Below are 18,379 nucleotides of genomic sequence, written 5' to 3' on the forward strand. Positions count from 1 at the left end.
AGTGGCGATTATTTACCTTAGGCAAAGGGGCAGAAAAATAAAAATAAAATATTCAGCACAACTATCTTTTTGGTAATTATAGTGATATGAGATATCTGAAGATTATTTTCCAGCTAACTGAAGATTTCAATATCTGGGAAAGTGATATCCAACACAATTTAATTAAACATGTCCATGAACAACAAAGGCCTTTCTAGCCCAACTTGACATATCCTAGGGTGCTCTCTGGAACTGACTTGTGTGCCTTGGCCTTTCAAAAGCYGGGAAGCATTTCTGGTCCTTCAACCTGTAGTTCTGCCTGTAGCAATTTCCCAGATTGAATTAAAAAAAGCTGAACTCATCTGCAATTTGTGATCCCTGCAAGTATGACCATTCARCCATGGAGTCCCTCTCCTTTTCTGAAGTCAAGTCCTATTGTTCACCTTGAAGATGCATCCTCAGCTTTCCTAGAGTCATTTGATGAYCTGAGGCAAACTGTTTTGCCAGCTCCTTAGCTATAAAAAATAAAATAATGAGATGAAACTCATCCTGGAAAGACTKTGAATTATGTGATATAAAAGCAAAAGGAAGGCAACAATTTTGTTAAGTAGYTTGCAAGACTTTCTGTTATATATTCTTTCAACCACAGCATAATGTCTGTGATTGCCCATGCTGTTTTAGAAGAGCTGCAAGAATTCTGCATGATTTGAAGCAACCTTAAGCCCATATATAAAAGCATTAGAGCTTTTGGCATGTGAAGGAGAAGCTGCAAGAACTGTGCTGGTTTGTTTTCACTTTAAAGTTCCTAGTAGCAACAATGCCTTTTGCAGGTCATTGAGGAATCAGTGTTTTAGGAAGCTCACCAATGACTCTCAGAGGCCATATTTGTTGTCCGCGTTCATGTCTTACACGGTTATAAAGGAGCATGGCACAAATCACTCCTCTGTCTCCTCTATGCAGAAAAGACCATTATTTTGTCCATCAGCTTGAAAGACTGGTTGCAGACTGAAAAACTAGGACATGCCAAGTCCCCTCATTCTGTGACGTGTTTCCAAGAGCTCTGTAGGTCTCACTGGGTAAATACTAGTCTCAGTAATTGCATTCTTCTGCAGATTACTTACCAAATTAAACTTTGTGGGTTAACACCAAATTAGCATGGAAGYCGCACATTTCAATCAAAGCCCTTGTGCACAAAGGAAATTGCACAGAACTTCCCACTGTTGCTGCCATCTGAATTGATAACAACTTAAGAGATGTTTTCTGGCATCTTGTCACATAACCCTTTCAGGAGCACATCTGGACAATGTAAGGAGTTTGCTTACTCAGAGTAAAACCTATTGTAGACAAACCAATATGCATTAACAGATTTAACTGTCCAAAACATCTTCTTTTTTTTTTTTTTTTTTTTTTTTTTTTTTTTTTTTTTTTTTTTTTTTTTTAACCTAGTTTAGCAGTATCCTCAATACAAACGCTCAGACTCTGCCCTCCAGTCAGAGATGAGTAGTTGTCTCCTCCTGTGGCATGATTATAGCACAGGTGTTGATGTGTGAAAGTGGAACATGTTAAGTAGATTGGTTAGAAACATCCTGCTGATTCATTGATGGAGGAACATTTTGTGGATTTTGATTAAATATCTCTTGGGAAAAGAAAACAGAACACAATGTTCCAATATAGATGAAACTAAACTCTGACCTTTCTGGCATAAAACATTTTGACTTTTCATTTCCAAATGACTTTTGTTCTCATTTATTTCATCCCCCTGACTGTATATTCTAGTAAATCTTACAGAATAAAATTAAAAAGTCAGAACAACATATTTCTGCTTTACTTAAATGAAACTTTTCAATTAAACTGCGTTTTCAACCTTACATCTCATTTCATAAAAAAATCTTATTACTATCTAGTTTTCTTCCAGGTAGATTCATAGAATCAGTAAGGTTAGACGGGACCTCTGCAGATCATCTAGTCCAACCTTCCCGCTCAGCAGGGTCACCTAGAGCATGTTAGACAGGGTTGCATCCAGGTGGGCCTTGAAGATCTCCAGAGAAGGAGACTCCACAACCTCTCTGGGCAACCTGGTCCAGTGCTCCATCACTCTCACAGTGAAGAAATTCCCCCTCACGGTCAGGCCGAACTTCCTGTGCTTCAATTTCTGCCCATTGCCTCTTGTCGTGTCACATGGGACAACTGAAAAGAGAAGGTAGTTTCAAAATAAGGGAGGGGAGGGAGTTCCCTCACACAAATTTCCCTCATACAAAAGGCCCAATTCTTTTTAATCTGACAGTGATGTGAGATGAGAAAACTTATGAAGTAGGGTTTTATACAACTTTTTGAGTGGCATATATTCAGCAATTGCAAAACACCTTTGCACAGATCACTGGAAAGATACTGGCAAAATCTGGAAGTATAGTTATCAACTAGTGTCCTGCTAGGCATCCTAAGTATAAAATTACCTACAAGTTCTTGAAATACTTCCTGTCTTATGTTACCATCCTATGCAGTTTCCTAGCTGGCTAATAGGACCCTTTACAGTTCGGAGAGTAAGTGGTTCCTTTGAGGAATTTACTCTAAATCTTTGGTGCTGTTCTGGCACCTACAGGGACCAGATTCTTGAATAATCTTCAGGAATTTGATTTAATTCTCCTGGGGGAATCGTATAAAGAGAGAGCAACAATGCAATACCGGACGACAGAGCTGACTTTTAAAAGATCTAGTTATGGGTTAAATTATCCTGTGCTGGTTTGAGGCTACCGGAATTAGATACAGCTGCCTGTGTCCACCTTGGCTTTTTCCAAGCTAAGCCAGCAGTGCCTGTGCCTTAGCACAAACTGGTGCAATGATGCATCTTTAGTATCTGCTCCAGTTTTAACATGCTGCACTCATCATTTTCACCTCGTGTCAGGCTGACAGGAATGCAAAGGAACTCCATAAAACACTGGTCTTTCTATGACCTCTGTGCTAAGCATAAGAGGCCCTGTCAGCACCTCACACATGGCATGTTCCTTGAGCAGTTTTGGTTTCTATCTGCTCTGCAGTTCTTCATGTCCTACACAGTTGGTTGGCCTGGTCTGTGAGCCATTCWTGAGCTGCATGTCCTACCCTGATGGTAGTTTTGATAACAAGGCATTAGTCCATTACTTTGTCCCAAATCTGCTGCTGTCATTGCCCTACCTATCGTCTCCCCTCTCAGTTCATCTTTCCTCCAGTTGTACCTCTATTTCTCGTAATATGCACTGCCTTACTTCACAGGGGTGCAAACAGAGTTTTGTTTTATATTCTTGCATGGGGAGAGCCACAGAAARCCAGCCCAGGCTTCTCTTCCCGGAAGGAACCATGGGGCAGTCAGTGCACAGACCCCCTGAATGCAAGTAGTCTCCTGCACATCTTGCAGGACTCACAATATGACAAAATTATTACCACCTTTTTATGAAGCAGACACTTGAGAAGTTGTGAAAAACCAGACTCCTGTAGCTTGCTGTTCCCTGTCACTCTATGAATACATTACCACGATCTGAGTCACAGCAGCCACAGCATTCAATATACAGAGCGTGGTATTATGTTAGGCACCGTGTTCCCTTCTGCTTTTGATGTCAAGGTAGTTACTTCTGACTTGCATCAAAAAGTAAAATAGCAATAATCCGGGTCTGAAAGTCCAGTCACAGTTCCTACCTTGAAAAGTAGTCAAGCGATCTGAATAACAATTTATCAGGGTTCCCAGGAAAGGACGACACATAATGTCTACATATACTGTGGGCTAAAAGCAGACGTTTGGATGGGTACTAGGATGCAGCACCATGGTTTGCAAGCCACTGTGTGTTCCACTTTGATCCCACCTAACTCCAGGCACTTAACTGAGTCATTGCAAAAATTCAGAACCTATTCAGTGAAGAGAAATCAACATGCTTAAGATTGAGGTGACCTCCAAAGATATTTTCTTGTTTTTCTTTAYCTGCCAACATAGCCTGTGCAACTGAGTTAAATCCTAATTTAAACACCTACACGGAGTGAACCTGGTCTTGGAGCACAAAAGAGAATTTGCTGCCTAATTCCTATTCACAAGAGCCTCGCTCTCTCAGGTTAGACAGTCTTGGAAATCACATTCTCAAAAGACAAGCCAAACTGAACCTACATATCCACTCTTCTTTTCGCAGAGGCAGAGAGAGCTAGAGGGACTTGCCCATGGCTATGCCCTTGGCAAAGGTAGGACTCAGATCTAGCTCTCACTTTCTCACTGAACAGCAGGAGAGGTTCCGCGGCCAACAAATTTCTATCAAGCTCAACTTTCCCCAGGGTGTAAAGAGAAACAAAAGTAGTAGTTTGCCAGCTCAGGAGTTTTAAGCTTTGTGACAGATGTGGGGATAATAATATTAATTAAAATACTACTACAGTATTTAGTGGGAATTATTTGGCTGATATAATTAGGAAAGACAACATGTCATTATGCCATCTCCGTGATGTACAAACACTAATGGCATCTACTGTAAATTACTATGGCAATAGTAATTAGCTATAGTTCTAATGTAACTTATTGTAATGAGCCATGAAAAGAAACACAGGGCTCAATAGTAGACAGCAGCTGTTGCATTCCAGACAGATCCCATCCATGGTCTTGGTGTAATGCACTGTTGACAGTTTATGGGATGGCAGATTTGACAGGGGAACTTGARCACAGACTTGTAAAGGCATCTACCAGGAGGATCAAAGGCCATGAAGAGCATGGAACATCCAGTGAACAGAAATACTAACTTTAGCTTCTCTCAGTTTAGTCCTCTGTTGTCAGTTTCTCCACAAGCCTGAGAAGTGAATCCAATATCTATTTTGTGTGGAGAAAGACCCTCTGCCCTCCTATGATAGGATGATCCAATGGAGTGACCCTCATCTCAATTCCTGCTCCTTYTCTGGAAATATTCTGGTCTGTTAGACAGTGCTGTTTATTCATATTTCTTGAGTATTTGCTTTCCAGGTGCATGAAATGGGGTTGTCTGGGACAGTGTGACTTTCTTGTATCCAAAGCAGAGATGGCTCAAGGAGTGGATGGTGAGATGTGCTTAGTCACAGTCCTGCTGCTTGGCTCAGAGTATGAATGCATGAGAAGGCATGGATGTAGGGGCTCCAGCCCCCTAAATTCACTCACTTCCCTTGACCCAACAGAAAATCCATGCTTGCAAGAAGTGAAAATGGTAGAGGAAGTCTTGCTTTTGTTTGCCTGATTTCCACCTAGCCCAAGTAGGGCTCTTCCCCTTGGTGTCAGCATGTCCTCTAACATTTTAGACTTCATCTAGTGAAGCTGTTCATAAACCACAAAGATATAAGTAGAAAAAGAGAGGTTGTGTATAGGCAACATTGCGGTACTCAGGTTATCATGGCTTAATATACCATGGATCCTTCACATCCCTGCTGCCCTGGCTTCCACCACAGAGGCAGTTAAAGCTCAGGAATTTGGCTTGCAATTCCTATGGGCCAAGAACACACACACACGTTAAGCAGTAGTTCTGTAGCTGAAAATAGCTTAGTCTCTTGAAGTCATCTATCCACTGCCACAGAGGTGACATTGTACCAASTTTAGGACTTTGCTTAGCTTGGCCAATGACTCCCATTGCAGGAGTTTAATGAAGTTTCCCACATTCTCAAAATGCTTAGAAATGGTGGGGGAAAAAAAGTAATTATGGTAATTCTGGGCTATATGGGATGTTCCTCAGCAAATGAGGCTTCTCCACAAAGGGCAGATCTCCTCCARCAGGAGGCTCTGTGCTGGAGGCTGRGTGACACCCTTCTGTCCTTATTCTGCTCCCAGTAAATTACCAATTATTGCTGGTGATACGTATATCAATGAGAAAAGAAGTGCATGTCCCTTACCAAGGAAATGAGAGAGAGAAAAAGAAGCCAAAAGTACAGTTAACTCCTTTTAACTGTTTTTCATAGGTAACTGAATGCACTTTGATAATTTAATCTAGTCATAAGTACTGACTATATTTTATAGAGATGTATTTTATGGCTGGTATTGTTGATACTGAGAGATATATATTGAGCTTTTGGATGCAAAGAGGCCCTTAWCCAYCACATAGCATTTTTATTGCTAAGCYGAAATTTTCAATATAAAGAAAAATGTATATGGGAATCATTATATAAATATGTATATAYATTCAATAATATATATGAATATATATTCCATAATATGTTGATTTATATAGATATAAATCTTTCCCAAGAAAGCATGGTATCTTTCAATTTTGATGGTRGTTGCTGAGGTGTGCCAGAATAATTAAGCGAAAATTTACTGAGAAGTGTTAATTATTAACTGGAGGAGACATTTCTAGGCTTAAATCCACAATAACTTTGTATCTTCTCTGTGAACATAGGGAAGACAGACAGTGAGTTGGCTGCACAGCAAATTCTTTGCTTCCTGCTGGGTATATGCTATTCAGTCAACGGTGCATCATATCTAGTGCACTGTGAAACAATCACCTTAGGCACTAAACTTACCAGGGGGCTTTAGAGAAATGCCTGAATATCCTAAAATCTATATCCAGCTCTTAAAAGGCAGCAACAGATTGGATGAATGCAGCAACCTCGATATTTTTTAATGTATTTCTTGGGAAAGATTTATTCACGTAATTTTAAAAGTTAAGCCTCGTTTAAACTAATCTTTAGTCAGTGACTAAAGACTGGCATCTCCAGGAGGTTGGTTACTCCCATCTATTTCAGACATTGATTCATCCCAACCACTCTAGACATTGCCCTTAWGGAGAGAGTGAGTGACCTCCTAAAGAATATTCTCTTACCATTTATTATTAAGGACAATCAGATGRTGATTTTGACTACACACCTTGACATCTGGGTGTCAAATATTGGGTGAGACAAACTCCATTTGCTGAGACTCAGAAGCTATAACACAATAAAGTCTAAAAGCACACTTCCAAAAACAAAAAGTAAAATAAAAAATATATATATTTTAGGTTTCCAGCTCCACGGGATGGTGATGAAAATGAAGTTTTTCATAACTTTCCAGGATCTGTATGATGCAAGATGGCCCAGTGAAGGCTCATGAGATATAAGAAGGAAATCCGAGTGACATGAGTACTGATGACATACACCTTACTGTAGGCTCTGGAGTAGCTAGTCTGGCTAGTAATTGTGAAATCTACACTGATAAAGAGACTCATGTTTCTAGGAAGCAATGGTGTAGGAAAGGGCAGCTATGCTATCAATGCTAGCTCAGGGAGTTATTCCTTGAATTCACACGAGAAAATGGTGTTCATCAGTATAGGTCCTTAGGACTAAACTGCAATTGGATGTATAAAAGACTTTMCAGATTATATGAAATTCCAAAATTTTAAAATGATTTCCATTCCAAGATTAAGATTGAATATTGAGGGTGCATAGAAGGAAGTGAAACTGAAATATTCTGTAAAACAAAATCTAGATTCAACATTAAAAATTGGACTAAAAAAAATGATATAAAGAAATGAAGAGTTTCTTTTTCCGTTTACCTCTTGTATCAAAAAAAAAAAAAAAAAAAGAGTTAGAAGTATTAGCAAAATACTATCTTTTAAGGAGGAGGAAGATTGTTTCTGAGCACACATTTTCAGTAAAAYTGACACCTCTTTTGAATCATGACAAGATGAGGAAAATGTTCCAAGAAAACTTTGCTGAGCAGATGTGGGGAAACAGCTGTGGGAAACAGAAGGACTGGTGCTATATATTGGTCTCCTCTTGCTATAGAAAAAATAAGTGCATGGGATAATGTTTTTTTTTTTTTTTTTAATTCCGTAATATGTCCAGGGATTACTGGCATCTGTTCTTTTGATATTCACCCCAATCATTCTTCTCAGTGTAGATGCTCTCTCGATCCACTTTCCACCTTGGTGCTTCTTCTCCCGGGTACTTGTGCAGTCCAAGTCCCGTCCTTCCCCTTTACCCTTCCCAACAACCACCAGGTTTCACCCTGTGACCCCCTTGCAGTCAGGCCATAGTCTCCCAGATACTCTTTTGAGCTCTATCCTGAAGCACTTGAGGGGCCAGACCTGCTCTTKAGTTCCTCAGCACACATGGAGTTGTATTTCAGACCTACACCACTGGTTTTGATAGGCATGAGAGCTCATTTCCTACACCACACAGCCATCACCTGGCTAGATTTAAAATGACAGCAAGGCTCATAATCCAGTCCCAGTTCCTCCAGCTTCACTTGTAGGAATTTTTATTTGCTGGATGGAATATCACCTTCAGGAGCAGAGTCTTTATTAATACAGCGACACTCTTCTCAGCAAAGGTGAACCTATCCCAGGATTATTGTGGGGACAACTTCTACGGATTTTAAGCACAGACAGCTAATGCACTTGCACTGGAAGGCTGTTTGCTTACTGTATATCTTGCTCCCAGTCTAATACTTGAGAAGCAGGAAAAACAAATCTTTATCTGGATGAAGGAATATAATCCCCCATATTTCCCATACTTGATTCCTCCTTGTATTTGAGCTCTCTTCTGGGAACTTCCCAGGCAACCTGTCCTGGGGARCACAGCTGTTCATGGGGGACATGGCAGAGGAACCAAGAATTCAKGTAGACTCTGCCAATTCTTTACTAAAGAGAGAAATGGAGCTACTGGAGAGAGTCCAGCGTAGGGCTACAAAGATGATCMGAGGGCTGGAGCACCTGCCCCATGAGGAACGGCTGCGAGAGCTGGGCCTCTTCAGCCTGGGGAAGAGAAGCCTGAGGGGGGATCTGATCAATGTGTACAAGTACCTGAAGGGAGGGTGTCAAGGGGACAGGGACAAACTCCTTTCAGTTGTCCCGTGTGACAGGACAAGAGGCAATGGGGACAAGAGGCAGAAATTGAAGCACAGGAAGTTCCGCCTGAATGTGAGGGGGAATTTCTTCCCTGTGAGAGTGATGGAGCACTGGCACAGGTTGCCCCAACAGGTGGTGGAGTTTCCTTCTGTGGAGATCTTCAAGGCCTGCCTGGATGCAACCCTTGTACTGGAGAGCCCAGAACTGGACACAGTACTTGAGATGAGTACTCAAGATGAGGCCTCACCAGGGCTGAGTAGAGGGGCAGGATGTCATGTCATGTCATGAAGGAAAAGAAAGATATTGCATGTACCATGTTGTCATACAACATTGTCAGGAGACAGTTAACAAAAACGTGGAAAGGATGATTAGAAGCTATGCTGCTGTGCTAGCAAACTTTCCTAAAAATTCCTGAAGATTCATCATACAACAGAGGCTGCATTATATTTGTACTCACTTTCAAGCCTTAAGCCATTTTGATGGGTTTAGGTTGGATTCTTCCAGATCAGCTTTTACTCTTCAAAGGCATTAAAGGTATGGAACTTCTGGAGTAACCTGAGAATTTCCACTGCTGTAGGTTTCAAGTTATTAATTCTCATGGATTCCCCTCAGTTCCCACCCACAGGGTTTTTCCAGTGAGCCTCTAATGACTGTCATTAATGAGGGTCTGGYCCTGAGTCTGCCTGACGCACAGCTGGCAAACATCTCACCATCTCACCTGGATTAGCAGACAAGCCAGAAATAATAGAAAGCAGAACAGCTTTTATTCTTCAGGTCCAAAAAGAGAAGCAACAGTTAACAGTACAACTGGGAATAACAGCCATGAGTCAAACATTAGCTTTGTCAATCACATAGTTTTTAGTATTCTATAGAATTCCTCTTAGTTTTTGGGCTAATTCGTAGGTGCCCTTTGAGGATCAGGACACAGAGGTACAAAACGAATTGCTGTTGTCCTTCACTGAATATGTGACCTCTCTCCAGYGTGTGGTATTCACATTTTTTTCAGGTAACTCAGAAGAAGAAATTTGGCAGTGTGAATATGAATCCTAGAAGTTCTCTTCACAYCCCATCTTTTCTAAGGCTTATTGGTGATCCAGTTTATTAACTACTATACCTTCACAAAGTCTTTGCTTCCTTGGAATGTCTTGCATAGCTAAGAAGCCCAACTCTGAGCCACTACCTTCYTAGCAGATAGGTCACAGAAGAACAAGGCTCAGCCCATACCCCTGCTCAAGAGCACATTCACAACTTTGTCTGAAAAGCACATGTAAAAATAGTATTCTTTCTTTCTGTATCTAGCAGCAGTTGATTCCAAGATGGTCCAGAAGGCTGGAGTGTTGGCTGGTGTGTATGAAAAGATTACATAAAATCCCAGCTAACAGAGCTAATTTTAGGGGTGTGAGGAGGTAGAGAGGAGGAGAAGAGGAAGCAAAGTCTGTAGCTGTGCTGAGGAAAGATCCTGCAGCCTGTTTCCATCCCTTCTGTACTAGGAACATCTGCATCCCAAAGCCTGAAGAGCTGGAACTGCAAAAGAGCATGAAGCCTGCTCCCTGTCCCCCTCCATCCACCCTCCAAGCCAAGAGAAATCTCTGCAATCAGGAGCCTCTTCCCTATGAGTAAGCAATGCCTTTCCCAGCCCTTTTCCAAAAGAAAACCTCTCTTTATCCACCCCTCAGGAGATAATTTCAGGGCACCTTGTTTTCTTCAGCAGATCCAACTTCCATTTGCTTTGAAACCACCAGCTCTACAGGCATGTTGTGAAAGCCCCTTTCGGAAATATCATGGTATATGGAAAGGTGAAGAGTTTAATGTTAGAAGGTGTTAGGAGTGGTCTGATGATAAAAGAAGAAAGGCACTAGATCTTAGAAGATCTGAGGACAAGAAACATTCCTGCCTGGTGCACTTTCTATGAGTTTCAAACTGAGCTGAATATTTTTTAACGACCTGATTCTTACAAATCCAGAAGTATTTTGAACTTCAGTAATATAATCAGTACTCAGAGTATGTTTATACTTCAGCAGCATCTAGTGATATCAAAGCCAGTCCTATGCCATCTGTGGGATGCCAGTAGTTGAACAAACATCTTCTATGCAGCCCTGCCTTTGGCTCAGTTCAGAGCTTTTCCAGTAGCAATTTCCACCACTYGCATCATGCCCGTCTTTGAAAATGCTATGGGGCATTGGAGGTGTCACCAATGCAAAAAGCACTCACCTCTTTGTAGCTTTTCTAAGTGATCTTAGGACAGCCTTAACTTCTGTGCACAGGTAGGTGGTCATATTTCACTCTAACTGGATGCTAACTGAGCAGGTCTTGTTGCATTTAGTGGTGAGTTACCACCATGAACCAGGAAGGGGAAGAGGGAGCAGGTCTGAAAAGTAAATTCCCTACTTGAGGCAGTCTGAGAAGGAAAGATGCAAACAGAAATCCCAATAGGAGAGTATAATGATGAGCTACTTGCTTATTAATTTTAAATCCAAAGCCTTGGTCATYTTTCTTTCCTCAGACTTTTTGTTCCTTGAGTGCAAGCTGAAAGCATGCCTTCCTGGTTGATTCATATATTCCCTCATGAGGAACCCAAAAGCYCATTTCTAAGTCTACGATCCCACCTCCGTAATTCCTCTTTTCTCCAAAATCCTTCACGTGCCTATAGCCAATACAGCCTGGATGCATCATCCTCCTTTCTCTGCTCTGTGTGTTTGCTCCTTTCCTCCTGGTTCAATACAATCATTCTCATCTACTTTCTAAGCTTCCTGATTTATCTGTCCCACTGATTTTCCTCTTTCCATTCCCACTCACCTAGATAAATCCCATATTTTGTCTGTTTATTCAGCTKCTGTGAGACTTACACACCTCAGAGAGAGGGGGAAAAAAGACTCAGCTATCATCATGTATTTTAGTAACTGACCTTTTTTCAACACTTTGATCTGAAAATATTTTTTTCTTCACCCATCCTTCCTGCTCTCTGCTAAGCCAGTTTGCCCTCTCTCCATCCATCGCAACACTATCATGGCTCACTCAGAGGACTGACACATGAAAAATCATGCACAAAACAAGAGGATTTCATCACCTGTTTGTGTGTCTGTCTGGTGCTTGCTCTTAGAACACGGTGTGGAATTATCTTCTTTTCTCTCATTTCAAGTTTTTGTCCTCGGTTCAGTTAACTCTTTCTTTGAACAGGGCCAACATGTGAGCACATCAGCAGCCAGATTTCGACCGATTTCAAGCCTACTTAGGCACTGCATTATTGGGAGAGTTTTCCATCCCTTCTTTTTTCTTTTTTTTTTCTTTTTTATTTTTTCTTTTTTTTCCCATGTAGTCCATTCAGTTCTACATGTTCCACTCACTGGATGCTTCTGACCTCTCAAGGTGCTATTGAACTGGTGGGTTTTCTATGCATTCATTGCWATTTCCACCACTCTAAATTCAAGTCTTTCATTATGCAAAGAGAAAACAAAACCTCAAATGCTTATGATCAAGGTTAGCACCCGGTGTACAACATTTATACCCTTCACAAGTTATAGTTGGGTGTGTGATTTCTACACATAATTCCTCCCAATTTTGTAAAAACATTTTATGGCTTGGTAGCACAAATATATGCACAGAATAATGAGAACATATATATATAAATGTATWTTWTATATATATATATATATAATCGATATAAATTTATGCAGACCAAATTGTTGGCCTAAATTAAATGACAATACTTTCTGTTCTCAATTCATTCAGATTAGACAAACAAAATACCAATATATGAAGAAAAAACCTTGTAAGATTGATAAAGATGGCAGAATGATGACTTTAAAGTGGATTTTCCTACTTTATATGCATAGGTTACATTTTCTTTATGCAGTCTTTAAATAATTCATTAGTCCCCAAGACAGTTTTATTAAGTCTGTGAGTGTTGCTATAGAATTCCAAGTAGYTATAACTTCTCTGAAGCTTATGGGACCAGGCAGTTAGAATGCTGAAGCATACTTRAGATGAAACAGTCATATATTTGTGTTGGGAGATTGTATTTTGTCGAACTATTGCTGCTTTTCGTGCTCTGAAATCCTGGATACCAGATCATGAGCAATCTAYAGAGCTGATTACATTTTCAGAGATCAGTCAAAACTCAGCAGTTTTTACCGCTTCTTCTCTTCCCAGCTGAGCAGCTGGTGTCACTCACAAGAAAGGCATGGGTTGGTTCTGGCAGATCATCAAGCTTCTATTTATTTATTTATTTATTCTTTGAGRAAAAGGCAGGAGGCCCACCAGCAGAAGACAACTGTTAATAGGATATGCAGCCTTCTGCCTGGCGATTGCTTGTTTAAACTATGAACTCAGAGAGGCTCCTGAAAGAACAAGTACAGTGAACTGTACACAACGTAACACACACCTAAGCTTAGACTCAAGAGTTAGACAGATCTGGAAAAGCGAAAGAAGGAAACCATTATGTATTTACAGAGCACCTGATATCATGAGCTAACTTCATCTATCTCAGAAGTTACATTATACCTAACTAAAGAGATACTTTTCTCTCTTCACTCTTGAAGCAGTCTAAGTTAGCTTAGACACCAATCTTTTAAGTGTTCAGGATCAAGTGGGAGGAATGCCATGCATAACATTGCTAAACGTATCTGTAAAATATCACTCCTGAGACAACGAGAWCTTCCCCCAGCACAGCAAGGCAACCCATCTGGTCCCTATGTCATGTTCTTGAGGAGCAGTCTCTGTGAAGCCCATTTAGTATTAGACTCAGGTCCACATGTCCCAAAAACCTATSGCATTCAAGACCAGTTGTCTTCCCTGATTGACACTATCAGACTCAGGAATAMATARCTTAACTCTACATTCCCTTTACAGRTGGAAATCAGGAAGCTGCGCATGAAGCAAGCACTGCTACTGCATACGTTAACCTCTGCCCAAGCAGAGGGCATTGCTTCCCAGGATGGACAACTAAGCACTTCATTTTACATTCTCTTTAACAACTGAAATAGATTAAAAAAGATTTCCAATCTRGGGAAAAAGTGTGAGGTTCATGTCCTGTCACCTGATTCCCTGGGTCTCTGCAAYGAGTATAGAAGAACAGGCTATTACACAATATGGTTGATTTGGTCTCTTAGAATCTCCTTTARGAAGACTCTTTTAGGACTGTATTGACTCTACTTATCTGTTCCTCCCACAATTTTCAACTGAACTGATACTCCRATTTACCAAGGAATACCTCAGTTTTTCTTAATAACTTCCCCTTMCTAAAAGTAATACTCTGACATGGAAAAGTTTCACAGAAACGATGGGCCTAGAGATGCTATCTAACAAGAATAAATAAATGCATAAATAAAATAGTTGTTGCAATGATGGCTTCCATCCAACATTTCAGGACCACAGGCAGGCACTGCACGTCTAAAGGAGCACCATAAGTTCCATAACATACCTGTAAAGATGGCAAAAGTAGAATTACAGATTACACTGTTCTGTGATTTACCAGCTGTACTTATCTAGTATCTTTTTTTTCTTCCCAGTAATTCCTTTCTTCTCAAAATGCCATCACCATCTGGATGTTGTTTTCTACTATGATTTCTCCAGCGCTGCACCAAAGAAGCACGTGATTTTACCTTTCTTCGGCACCAGTATTGTAGATCATTACCACCTCAGGTCCCCAGTATACACCCATTTTTACCTTGGTGCTGTGGAAAGCGTCTTCTCCACCCCTATATGATAGAAGAGAAGAGCCCATAAGATGGACAGCAAAATGGAAAGTATTTCTTCAGAATCCCTGGATATTTTTTTGTCTTCCAGTGTGAGTCTCATTCCCCTTTGGAAAGAACAAGTTGCAGTATAAAATCTATATAAAGGAATCCTTTGATTTTGCTGGAGGAAATCTTAATGCAAGAGGTAATTTGGTAAGCAGTCTTCCTTTGGGACACTGGTAAGGGAAGAACTAACACTGTCATGTACTAGAAAGTAAAAATAAGCACACACTAGATTCYGAAAATGTTTTATCATGCTAGAATCAGGTATTTCAAAGTTGTAAAGTCATGTCATGAGCTGTATTTCATTACATGCTCACACAGTTGTCATTATTAAATCATCAATGATTATTCTTTATTTTTATCTGAAACTGATGCAGTATAAATACWAATTGCTGTCTGATTATGTTTATGTGGGAATTTATTTTCTTGTTTCTCATAAATAGTGTACTAACTATTTTGAAACCTAATTTTCAGGCTGTTGAGTTGTTGCATTTCCCAGTTGTTTACTTGGTTGATTAGTGTTTTCAAGCATTGCAGATTGCTATGATGAAATACAGTATAAAAACACTTAGAGTCGCCCTGGAAGAGGTAGTAAGAGTGCCTGAGTGTAATACTCTACAAACCAGCTGCGTCATGCTAAAATGACTATCCTTCTCCATGCAGCTGAGTTAACGTGCCCATGGCTGGCTTCATTACCCTGGAGACACTGCACTGCACCTCATCCAATGTATTTGCTGCTGATCTTTTGCACAACTGTCACCCATTCTGGGAGAAGAAATAGTATYTTGTGATTTGGGAGCCTAAAACTGTTGATCAGAATACACTGGCTAGCCAAAAAGATAAAATAGGGAAGAAATGATGCTCCCTGGTGTCAGATCAATTGACTCCTCAATGACATGTCGCTTTCTCACCTATTCTTTCTTGTTTAGTTTTTCCAAGTGAAAAAGATTACAGTACAATAAAGTCCAAAGTAATTTTTCCATAAACATGCTTCCTACGTTGTTAATGAATTTTATGATTACTTTTTTTGGGGGGGGAAGATTATCTTAATTCATGCAAATTTTTCTTTCATACCTGACTTCTTAACGTGTCAGTCATAGTCCATTGCCGCTATCCAAGCTTTAGGTGACTTGACTTTTTCATCCTTCCTACATCCAAACAAATAAGGACAAGTGAGTCCAGCTGCAAGAATATCCAGAGCCTAGGAGCAAACACAAACAAAAGTAAAGCATCCTATATACTGTGACTGAGTCTCRCATTGGACCGACATCACCTTGACTCTTTCGCCAAGGTGAAAAGGGGCTATTACCACAAGCAGATGGAGCCTGTGTTTAATATTAAAGATGATACTTTCTCATTTCTTTTAAACTTTTTCCCATCAAAATAACAATTTATTTATGACAGGGAAAAAATTACTCCTCTCTCCCTTGAAAAGAAAAAAAAAGGATAAAAATGAGCAATTTTGCCTAAAGTGGTCTGTTAGTTATTTTTTTAATTTGTTATTTCTTCCAAGCAATCATCAAGGTTTAGAAAAAAAGCTCTATTTCTCATCTGTTTTTATTCTTTTCCCTGAAAATGCATCACGTTTTTTAACCTTCAATATCTGCTATCTCATTTGCAAGTCAGTGTTTTTGTTAAAGAGTGCTGGAAAGGTCTTGACATGAGACATTGATAAATCTAAATTATGAAACAAAGACTCAGTGGTATATGGACACTTCYCCAGTCAAAGGAGAGAGGTGCTATTAACTATATGGACTTTTGCCTGATAGGAGATGCAGGGGGGAAATCAGCACTGATTTGATGTTGCTTATTTTGTTGCTGTTCAGCCCAYCACAGTTGGTTTGTCCCATTTTCTGGGGTAAAGCTGGCAAAATACTGTTTATGTGTGGTGTAATGCAATTTGTATCCAGGCTGTGTGTATCCAGAAGAAAATGATGGCCCCAGCTCCCCCAATTACCTACCTCCAGCATATTCATTTTTCTCTGACATCACTCAAGTGGAACCACATTCTTCTCCAAAACTTCTCACCTATCCCTGGCATATATTAATGGAGTCGATGAGTGATTCACATTCCAAGCTGTAATTTCCTGTTGAGTTTTAGTGACTCATTTAYATGCCAGCTTATCATCACTTAAAACAAGGCTGATATGGGCTTACATTTATTCAATATTGGTTTACAGTTTATTGTCCAAGAAGCCTTGAAAAGAGAAATGAATCATCCTATTAGCATTGAATTAACAGAGTTTGTTGGAAGAGATCAGGGAAAGTCTAGTGGGTATTTGCCCCACACCTATACAGTCATGGTTCTTGACCGTCAACTCCCATGTGCATTTTACAAACTGTCCCCTATCAAGCCAAGCACTCACCCTCTCTATTACTTTCTTCAAGAGGAGGATGGAAGGTAATAGACCTCACTGTTTTGTTAAAAAGAAAAAAAAAGAATATAATGAATATTAGTTGTTTGAAAGTTGAATCAAGACAGAACCAGTCTAGAAATGAAGAACAAAACTTCAAAAAATTAAACATTAGTAGGGTTTACTTATGGTACCCATTGATTCTCCATCCCTGGAAATCATTTACTCAGCCTGAGGAAAGGAAATAGTGATTTAGATAGCTTTGATTTGTTCTTCAGAAAATTAGCATCTATCAGGAGTTGATCAGGCATAAAGCAGCGAGATAGAGTAGATCACCTTCTTCTCAGTGAAGTGATCATATTATAAGATCTCTATACTTCCTTATTATTTAATTTTGGGTCTTTTCCCTAATTTATGAGATTTCAAAACATATTTTCTATTTTATGTAAACTAAGATGTATTTTATTAGTGGAGATATCTCTTGATATCCCTTTCAAATAGAAGATACTTTTCCAAAYAGAGGATGCAAATGCCAAATAAGCCATTTGGCTCTATGCCTCAGGCTCCCTACTGCTAATAGAGTATGATGTTTCTTATACATCTCCATGACATTTTGAGGCTTAACTGGTTAGCATTTGAAAAGCACATGAGTATGCCTAGGTGTAAGATGTCCAGCAGTTTCAAACATCTTGCRCTGAGTCTACTTTCTTGTTCATCTCTGTTGGTTTACGGATTGTATGTTTGCACCACGTAGATACATGTGGTCCATGCAGGTTCTTACCCCACCCATTACAAAAATGCAGTCAGCTGAGTGGAAAAGGGCCCAGGTGCTGGCTGTTTYAACTCACAGATCAATATTTTACAGCTATTTAGTAAAGAAATGGTCAAGTCCTTTTGTACCAGAAGACATCATGATGTGTTCTACTTGAGTAGGATGTTATTAACTTGCACTGCAATTAACACAAGGAGATGGCCATTACTACTTCTCCCCCAGTGATACAAAGTAGCAAAAGCCTCATAATTTGTGGTCATTAAGAACACACTTAACATAAATWGGGCAATTTATCATCGTGTCCAGCCCTGGCTGCTACAGTTGCAGTAATTCTACACAGTCCCGATTTCCCTCCTACAGCTTCTCCTCCGAACATTTTTGCTTCCTCTTCAGCACTCAGCCAAGCAGCTCCCACYCACCTCCCCAGAGCTGGATGCAGTCTTACAGGGTCCCTAGAGAAAAGGCATAATTCCATCAGACATACGTCAATGAGACTATACCCCCATAAGTAAGGGTAGGATTAAGAGCCAAACTTACTTTGGGCTGTAGATAGCTGAYGCAATTATTTTTCAGGGTAGAAGATGTTATATAAAGACCAGTCCTTTTCATTTTGTTTCCCCTATTCTTTAAGGGGATAAGAAAAAAAAGAGTGCAGCAGCAACACAACAGAGCACAACATTAATCTGTAGTCCACTTTCTTCCCCCTTCTTACCTCTTCTGTTCGCTTTTTTTTTTTTTTTTTTTTTTTTT

Source organism: Rhea americana, unplaced genomic scaffold (assembly GCF_003343005.1).
Source record: "Rhea americana isolate MKP2758 unplaced genomic scaffold, rheAme1 scaffold_140, whole genome shotgun sequence".
Classification (NCBI taxonomy): Eukaryota; Metazoa; Chordata; class Aves; order Rheiformes; family Rheidae; genus Rhea; species Rhea americana.